Genomic DNA, 9,855 nt, shown 5'->3' on the forward strand with positions numbered 1-9,855 from the left:
ATGAAGCTTTACTGAATCAGTACAGAATTAACAGTAGTAAGGTCTTGTTTACTGAATTGAAGGTTCATATAGACATACTTCCAGAACGAATAAGCGAATCAATCCAGTAGAAATAGCAGTATAGGAGAACAGAAGCTAGAGTTTCTTGCAAAAATAGTTTTAGAAAATGTGCTTCATCATTTCCTCTGCTATATTAGTACTGTTCTTAAGCACATTGAGCATCTACATTATATACCATGTTTCTCAAGGAAACTGATTAACTTGATCAGGAAATTGTTCGTGCACAAAGTGACTCCCTTCTGCAATACATGCAATGTCCAAATTGGGTACAAAATGCTTCACTGCCCCAGCCCGTATGTAGTCCTCCATCCCTGGAAATTTTAAGATGTAGTCCTTCTCACCCATGATAAGCAGTGATGGAGCGGGCACTTTTGGATCCCTGCTTAATCCGTAATCAATGACCTTAGTTGTGGATCTGCAGAAGGAAAACTCTAATGAAATTATGCTGTTCTTGGATGTTGTATCTCAGAAAAAATACTAGGAAATCAATGGGTTAAAACCTATTGAGAAAACGAGGAATTTGTGTCCTGTGAGAACAGAAGTTAAAGCAAAAGTTTTCGTTCTTGTTAATTACTGGTATGTAATTTGGATGGCATAGCGGAATCCAGATTTCTCATATAAGGATGCATAGACTGCAAGATCATCCTCCGAAAACCATGGTGCTAGAGGAGTGGCAGAGTCAACCAAGTCCATGATTTCTTGATCAGGAGCAGCTACTTGGAGCTCACTTCCGGAGAAGAGAATGTAGATGTTTCGTATCACTGTCTTGACATCGAAGCGGCTAATATCTGCTTCTGCCCGCCCCGGCTTCTTGTATTAGGTAAGAATAGCAATATCATCACATAGTAAGTGATGAACCTTGTATTGTTCAATATTCATTACAGATGAAGAGTTTTATGGAAAAAATGAATGTACCTTCCATCTTAACATGTAGAAGCCTTCGGGTAAGAGATCAAATCGGACAGGAGAGTTAGCCGGGTCGAGGAAAGGAACACCTACTGTTATCATGCCGGATACGCACTCTGGGTGGAGAGCAGGTATTAGGTATGCAGGCAGAGCTCCAAAATCCTTCCCAACAAAAACAACCTGGTTTAAATACTTAAAACATTAGGTTTTTTATTTATTTATTTTTGAACTTAATGAAGTTTAAATTCTTGTAATTAATATTTTACCTTGTTAATGCTTAAAGAATCCAGAAGGCCAACGACATCGTCAACAAGGTCTTTGAAGATTGCCTTTTCGGATTCCGCTGGCTGCTCGGATAGTCCAAAGACCCTGAAATCAATGGCTATTGCGCGGTGGCCTTTGTCTGCAACAGCAACCATTTGATGCCTCCATGTGTACCATATTTCTGGAAATCCATGCAAGAACAGCACCACTTTTGGACCTGCACAAATACTAATATGCAAGCAGTGAATCAGTTATGCAAATTGAAAGAGAAAGTGGGTAGGATTTTGAGGCAGCATTAGAATTTAGGAGCTTGCCGGTTCTGATTTCGGCAAGGTGAAGGTTTAATCCTCTCGCTTGCACATGTCTGTGCTGAATCTGTTCCGTGAGAGCCAGAGAAAGACTCTGATGATCAGTCAGAAGCACTGAGAGGAGAAGCTTTAACTTATTGTCTCATTTCTCACTGTCATTCACATTTCTTTTTAAAAGAGACATGAGAATGTGACTTCATAACGTCACTCGTTTGGGTCCAACTTACAACCTCGTCTCACGAGTATTTCATTTTTTGGTCATCATTCCACGAATACTTTTGCGAAAGATTAGTAGGAAATTGTTTTCCCGTTTCATTGTTTATAAGAAATGTTAAGTTTGTCTATTAACTTGTTTGATTATAGTTAGCACCCTATCTAATTGTTTGTACGTATTCTTTCATCTTCAATGAATATCATACTCTTAAGAGCCAGTATTATAGTGGTATTTCTCTTCACTTATAAGCGAGAGGTCTTAGGTTCGATTATCACGAAAAACAAATTTGAACCATATTATTGTTAGCTCATTGTGAGGAATCCACCCCCTTAGCCTGTGTTTAGATGATATTATTTGTTAAAAAAATAAAAAATGAATACCCTACTCTTCAAAAATGTTGCGGAGTTACTCCAAACAAGTGATTTGTATTAACTTATTTTAATTAGTATTACTCCAAACATGTAATACAAGTGATCTGTATTACTGTCCGGTTACATATTTTTATTGGTCTAATTGAATAAATAGTCCATGTGGTAATAGAGTAGTTGAAAATAGTTTTCATGGTGAAAAAATTTGAATTTGTACCCTTGTGGTGAGTAAGTTAGGATGCATGCCCAAAACAAAATTCCTATTAGTTATCGGTTAACCCCATTACTTATGGCTCTGTACTCAACAACCAAGCTTCTTCACCCACCACTGCCAATTGAGAAATTAGTGACAGATGAAGTTCTCTCAAGTCTCTTCGGCTCAATCCGGAGTTTTTTTTTTCTTTTGTGAATGGGGAGTAGAAGTTTAAAAAATTGTCCTCCAATTAGAAAATATCTTATTAATGCTTCTCACATGGAGATTATGACTCTAATATCATATTAAGGTCTGGTTTGATACTGAGATAATTCTGAAAAAAAACTGGTATAAAAAAAAGCTAGGAGCTGTTTTTGTGTTTGGTAAACATTCAGCTTTAGCTTTTTTTCACAGTTTTGGGTGAAAAAAAGCCAAAAACAAGAAGCTGCAAAACCCAGCTTTGAAAAACCGGTTTTTTTTCACATCTGTTTTACATAAAAGTTTACCAAACACTATAATACTGCTTTTTTTTTTTTTTTTTTTTTTTTTTCAAAAGCACTTTTACAAAAAAATTTACCAAACACTCTACTGCTTATTCTCACAGCACAGCACAGTAGAAGCAGTTTTTTTTCAAAGCACAGCAATACCAAACCAACCCTAACACAAATGAACAATTTGCTTTTCTTTTATTTGTTTCCTAAAATAGAGGAATATTAACAAATAAACAATTTAATTTTCTTTTATTTGTTTTATAGGGGAATATTAACAAATAAACCCTTTGCTTTTCTTTTATTTGTTTCCTGGAATACGGGAATATTAACAATTTAGTCACCACAACATTATCTTCCTACATGGAAATTTCTGGTGCTGCGTCCCTGTTTTTGATTTATTTTCTCCTTTTCTTTCCCTTTATTCTTTTGATAAATGTGATTTATTAAAAAAGAACAAAAGTATTTTACTTCGGACAATTTTAAGTCGATGCCTTAGTCGTAGATACTAACATGTTTTTCATATATTATCATTATTTATTGAACCTACGTCAGTATTAGGCAGACGTTTAGCCGAGTAAAGCAGTATGTTACATTTTCAACACTCAAGTTCGAATCCCCATTTTCATAGTTTAAATTAATTTAGTGTAATTATCATATCATTTGTTCACAAAATAAATCAACATTAGTATTACATTAAAAAAATTGATGCAAACTACTAATGATGTAGGATTGACTGAATTTCAAATATTTCTCCAACTTCTAAAATTGATCCGTCGTATCTAACATGAAGCTTTGCTCTCCTGCTCATTAAAGGAAAAAAAAAAAAAAAAAAGAATGGCTTGGATTTCAACTGTTTACTAGTGAAAAAAAAAATGTGCAGAAGGGAATTCTCAATCTTACAATTGCATCATAAATGTGGAGTTTTGTTACTCGAGTTTAAAGCAATCATCACTACATCATAGGTCTTGAATACTTTTGATAGGTGTTAGCTTGTGAGTAAGCTTATAAGTGATTTGGATTAGTCTAGCTCATAGGTTGGTTAGTGGTTTTGTTATAGCATATATAGTGCCCTATAACTTTGGTTTTTTGTTAACTTTCATTGCAACTTTGAGCACTCTTTATATATATATATATATATATATATATATATATATATATATATATATAAAACAAACTCTATTCTACAAAGTGGGTGGTATGTTAAGGAGTCGAAGAGATTTCTTTCTTCTTTTCTTCTTCGTTTCCCTTCATTTCTCAAATTATTCAATGTAATTAATAAACTCGAATACCTTCTCTATTATATATGATAATCAACAAGAATAAATAAATAGCCAAGTAACTTGTGAAGCACATTTGTTTCTAAAATCTAATTAATTCTTCTTCTTCTTTTTTTATTTTTTTATTTTTTATTTATTTTATTGTTTAACTTTTTTAGAACCTCGGCACTAGGAAATTTTATTTATATATAAAAACAAAAGTCACACCTAGTCAAGGAGACATAAGTAGTACCCTTCATAAAGTAAGAAAAACAAATACAAGAGAAGAAGGGATACATAAACCTTATCTTTCTTTAAAAAAAAAATATATATATATATATATATATATATAAAATAAAATGAAGAGACATAAACCTTACACCTCTTGAAAATAGGAGTGTTGTAGGCTTATTTGATTGAACGATCTTTAGGGTTTAGAGAGAGAGAGAGAGAGAGAGGGCCGGCGGCAATTAGAGAGAGGAGAGTAATTTAATTGTGAGGTGTGTTGTGCCTTTATTTATAGTAGTAGGATAGGTAAAAACCTTTCCCTTTAGGATTATAACATTTAATAAACTCCTAATAGGAATATAAGTTACATTCCCATATCTACTAGGATTTACACAATCACATTTCTATTCTAAATATGACTGCAACACTCCCTCCTTGAGTGTGTAAATACTCAACAAGTCATCGCATCAGATCTTCAGCAAAGAAGGTAGAATAGTTGATGAAGTCATTGGCATAATGTATGAATGCGAGTCTCAAATTTAAGAAAGTATGCATTTGTAGTAAAACTCACAAAACCTCGCTATGGTAAAACCCAAGGGTATGGGGAAAACCCATAAACTAAGGAGAAAAGCGAGAAGTATGCGTAATGTCTAAAACAAACGTCAAACAGGACGAAAGTAGTGAACTCAATGAAGTATGATCATCACAGGATGGGTACCTTATTAAAACCTTGTTAGGTAGCATAAACCTAGTGGGAAAAATGCTCCTAATTGTAGGAAAAAGAGTACATTATGATCAAGTGAGTATGCTTCTAAATACCCCTCCTGAGTTAGATATAACTTCTAAATAAGAGAACTATAAGCGATTCAACTCAGATAATTTATGCATACCGATTCCTTGGATAAGCTTCTGAAAAGTAGACTTGGGCAATGACTTGGTGAAGAGATTGACCAGGTTGTCCTAGGAATGAATTTGCTTGACTTTAATGTTTTGATGCTGCTACTGCTGTTGTCAGTAAAAGAACTTCGGCACTATGTGTTTGGCGTTGTCTCCCTTGATGTATCCCTTCTTTACATGCTTGATACATGTTGCATTGTCTTCAAAGATCGTTGTAGGAAGGTCAACGACTGATGTAAGAACAATAATGCTTCAAATATGTTCCATAACTTCTCTCAGCCAAAAGCATTCACATGATGCTTCATGCAGGGCAAGAATCTTAGCATGGTTCGACGAAGTCGCAACTAGGTTTGCTTGGTAGACCTCCAAGATATAGTGGTGTCTCCAACGGTAAAGACATAGTCCGTTTGACAACATGCCCTATGTGGGTCAGACAGATATCCAACATCTGCGTAACCAATAAGGCGATAATCAATCCGAGGACTATAGGGGGTGGCAACACTTGAAGATTTACAGGTATAGAACAAGCCCAAATCTGTCGTACCCTTGAGGTAGTGGAAAATGTCTTTAATACCAATTCAGTGTCTGCATGTGGGCGCATTGCTGTATCTTGCCCAAAGATTAACATCGAAGGAGATGTCGGGAATAGTGCATTGAGCAAAGTACAATAAAGCTCAATTGCACTTAGGTAAGGAATTTCGGGTTCCAAAATCTAGAGTCTGAACCACCATGGGCGTACTCGAAGGCTTTGCTTTATCCTCATTAAAACATACAACACCTTTTGGGTGTAGTTCGATTGATGTACTTGGATTCCATCAGAACAATGCTCGATCTCCAAACCGAGACAATATCCAGTTTTCCCAAGATCCTTCATCTCAAATTCCGATTTCAAGTGTCCAGCAATTTCCTCAAGCTTTGCGGGAGTCCCGATGAGGTTCATGTCATCGACATAAACTGCATTGATTGCAAATTTGGAATGTGACTTCTTTATGAACACGCGTGGACTTAATTCGTTGTTCACATAACCCTGACTTGTCAAATATTCACTTAGACGGTTATACCACATCCGCCTGGATTGTTTCAATCCACAGAGTGACCTCTTCAACCTAATTGAGAGAGTGTTTCGTGGTCTAAAATTATTTGAACCAATCAATGGAAGTCCTTCTGGAACTTTCATGTATATTTCCGTATCTATATCCCCATAGAGATATGTGGTTACCACGTCCATAAGCTGCATATTCAGTTTTTTAGGAAACTACCAAACTGATTAGTTAGCAGAACGTTATAACGTCTATTAAGGGGGAATACATCTCCTCATAATCAATCCTAAGGCGCTATGAGCCTTGCGTTACGAGGCGTGCTTTGTATCGCATTATTTTATTCTTCTCATTACGCTTTCTCATGAAAACCCACTTGTAGTTAACGGGCTTCACGCATGGTGGTGTAGGAATGATAGGTCTGAACACTTTATGTTTCGCAAGTGAATTGAGTTCGACCTAGATTGCTTGTTTCCAATTTGACTAATCGATTCTATGATGGCATTCATTGACGGAACGTTTTAATGTCATCATTAAGCATGATGTCACTAGCTACTGACTATGCAAATGCATCGTTGGCAATCATCTCATTCCTATTCCAAACCTCATCCAATACTGCGTAGTGGACCGAAATCTCACGATTCTCGGGAGGCCGGCATGTTTCATCTGAAGCATCACAATAATTTAGAATAACCTTATGCGTTGGAACAGGTGAGTGAGCGATGGTCGGATTCAAACTAGGGTCACTAGTTGGTGCCATTTTCCTCTTCCGGGGTTGTGAATCCTTTGAACCAAGGGGTCTGCCACGCTTCAGAGTCGGAGCAGATGATTGGCCAGCCGCCAATGTACCTTGCCGCGTGGAAGGTGCAGCCTCCCCACCTTCGGGGACTGTCTAGCCTTCCCAGGCATGTTGTAGACGTACGCGGGGTACATCTATCCTTGTAGGTGTGTTTGCAGTGGGTATATATGATCTTGTCACCTTTGCTAGATCATTAAAAGTATCCAGCATACTTTGAGCAATGCTCTAAATGAGACATAATGGGAACATACCACGACAATTCGTGGCGTTCTATGACAACGTTATCATCCTTATCTCCTCCTAATGATGGGAAGACTGTCTCATCAAAGTGACAATTCGCAAAACGTGCGTTAAAAAGATCTTCTGTCAAGGGTTCTAAGTAGCGAACAATTGATGGCAAATCATAACCGACATAGATTCTCATTTTTCTTTGAGGACCCATTTTAGTACGTAGTAACGACACTATTGGCACATAAATGGCGCATCTAAACACCCGTACATGCGAGACGTTAGGCTCGTATCTAGTGACCAACTGTAATGGTGAATGTGGCTGAGTAGCAGTGGGCCTTAGGTGAACCAACATAGTTGTGTGCAATATTGCATAGCCCCAGGTAGATACCGGCAATTTGGTTATAATAACCAAAGTCTAAACTATTAATTGAAGGTGCTTTATGAAATCTTCTGTCAGGCCATTTCTGATGTGAACATGGGGTATAGGATGTTCCATATCAATCCCTACTGACATGCAATAATCATCAAAAGTCCATGACGTAAACTCTCTAGCATTATCCAGTTGTATCGACTTAATTAGATAATCAGGGTAGTGAGCCCTTAGCTTAATGATTTGAGTTAGGAGTTTAGTAAACGCAACGTTGCATGTGGACAACAAGCAAACATGTGACCATCGTGTCGATGTGTCAATCAACACCATAAAGTATCTAAATGGTCCGCATGTTGGTTAGATAGGTCCATAAATGTCCCCTTGAATCCTTTGACGAAACTTAGGAGGGTCGTGAATGATCTTTGTATGTGAGGGTTGAGTATTCAACTTCCCTAAAGAACAGCTTTGCATGGCGGGAGTCCAACATAGGGAGGTAACCGATGCCCATGAGATGATTTCAGGATACGACGCATCATGTCACGTCCAAGATGTCCCAAACAGTCATGCCAAAGCAACAAAGTGTCCTGGAACTCAGGCATCGGGTCGGCCATACTGTGGGCTTTTATGCTGCAAATGGTTATGATGTATAACCCACTTGGCAGATGTTCCAACTTTTCGTGAATACGCTTCTAGTCATATTCGTACGAAGTGATACAAAGAAATTTAGAATCATTATCTTCAGTGGTTTCAATATGATATTGATTATCTCGAATATCTCTAAAACTCAGTAACGTTCTTTCGGAATGTGGAGAATAGAGTGCCTTCTTAATGGTTAAGATAGTACCATTGGACAACATGATACGGGCTTTTCCGTATCATTCAATCAGGTTGGATAGGCCTGAAAGAGTTGTCAAAGAGCTTTCTTGGGTATTAAGTTAGTAAAATAGTGTCATTCACGCAACATGGTGTGCGTGGTTGCACTGTCTGCCAGACAACTAACTTCCTTACTAGACATACCTAGAAATAAATTGATTGAATTGGTCACATGCATAAATATAAGTCCATTCATTCAATTAAGAAATTCGAGAAAATAATATCCATTCAAAATAACAATCCATAATTCAAAACAAACCAAAACCAAACAAATTATTCCAAATACTTAGAAAAATTGTTCAAAATTAAACCAGAACCCTAGAAAAATAAGGGGGGGGGGAGGGGGGAAAGGCCAACCACTCCTAGTGGGTTCGACCACTAGGGATAAACACCCTAAAAACATGTCTAATTTATTCATCCATAGGAGCTGACGTCTCCTAAAAATATGATATCTCCATTGATATAATATCATCTTTTGGATGATTCACATGTGCAAAGTCAAACTCACGGCAAGAATAATACTTGGAAATAGCCTTTGGGGAAGCTCGGCATATGTGTGACCAATGATCCCTTGATCCATAGTGGTAGCACATGTCCAGTTCAGTAGAAGCAGGATGAACGGGAGCTTTGCCCTTATTCTTGAAGTTTGGGGCCTTAAGGGCAATTGGTGGACGCTGCTGGGTCACATTTCCTCCCTTAGGTACGACACTCTACTGACCTTGGGCCTGTGGCTGAGTTTGCCACCCATTGCCATGGCCACGACAGTTCTTTCGTCGTTTGTGGCTGCTAGAATTAGTCGCATACATTTCAGGCGTGGCGTTTAAACCAATGGGTCAAGCTTGATGATTTTTCATCAAAAGATAGTTCTACTTTGTAGCGAGAAGTAAAACAAAGATCAAATTTGAAAACTTGGTGAATTTCGGTGCCCTACATCCTTGCTGCAGGACAATATTGGTGGCATGGAAGGTCGAATAGGTATTCTCCTGTAGATCTGATTCGATTAGTTCCACTTTACAGAATTTCAATAGTGAATGGATTCTACAAACTTTGGAGTTATATTCATTCATGGACTTAAAGTCCTAAAAGCGAAGGTGCTGCCAATCGTGTTTTACTTTAGGCAAGTATATGTCTTTCTGGTGATCAAAACGGTCGGCTAAAGTAAACCAGAGGGTGCATGGGTCCTCCTCAGCAAGGTACTCGGTTTGTAGTGCATCATGGATATGTCTTCAAATGAAGACCATTGCAGTAGCCTTCTAAGCTTTGTCAACAGGTTTGTTGTCGATATGTGCCTTAATGGTGGCTCTAATACCCTTTGTAGTCAGATGGAACTTCACGTCTTGAACCCACTTCAGATAGTTTC

The 9,855-nt window shown here is 37.6% G+C and overlaps 1 pseudogene; it reads right to left on the reverse strand.

Moving 5' to 3' along the window:
- Positions 1–227: 227 nt before the first annotated feature.
- On the reverse strand, positions 228–6,982 carry LOC137740726 (uncharacterized; annotated as a pseudogene).
- Between the last annotated feature and the right edge of the window lie 2,873 nt (positions 6,983–9,855).

Source organism: Pyrus communis, chromosome 7, assembly GCF_963583255.1.
Source record: "Pyrus communis chromosome 7, drPyrComm1.1, whole genome shotgun sequence".
Classification (NCBI taxonomy): Eukaryota; Viridiplantae; Streptophyta; class Magnoliopsida; order Rosales; family Rosaceae; genus Pyrus; species Pyrus communis.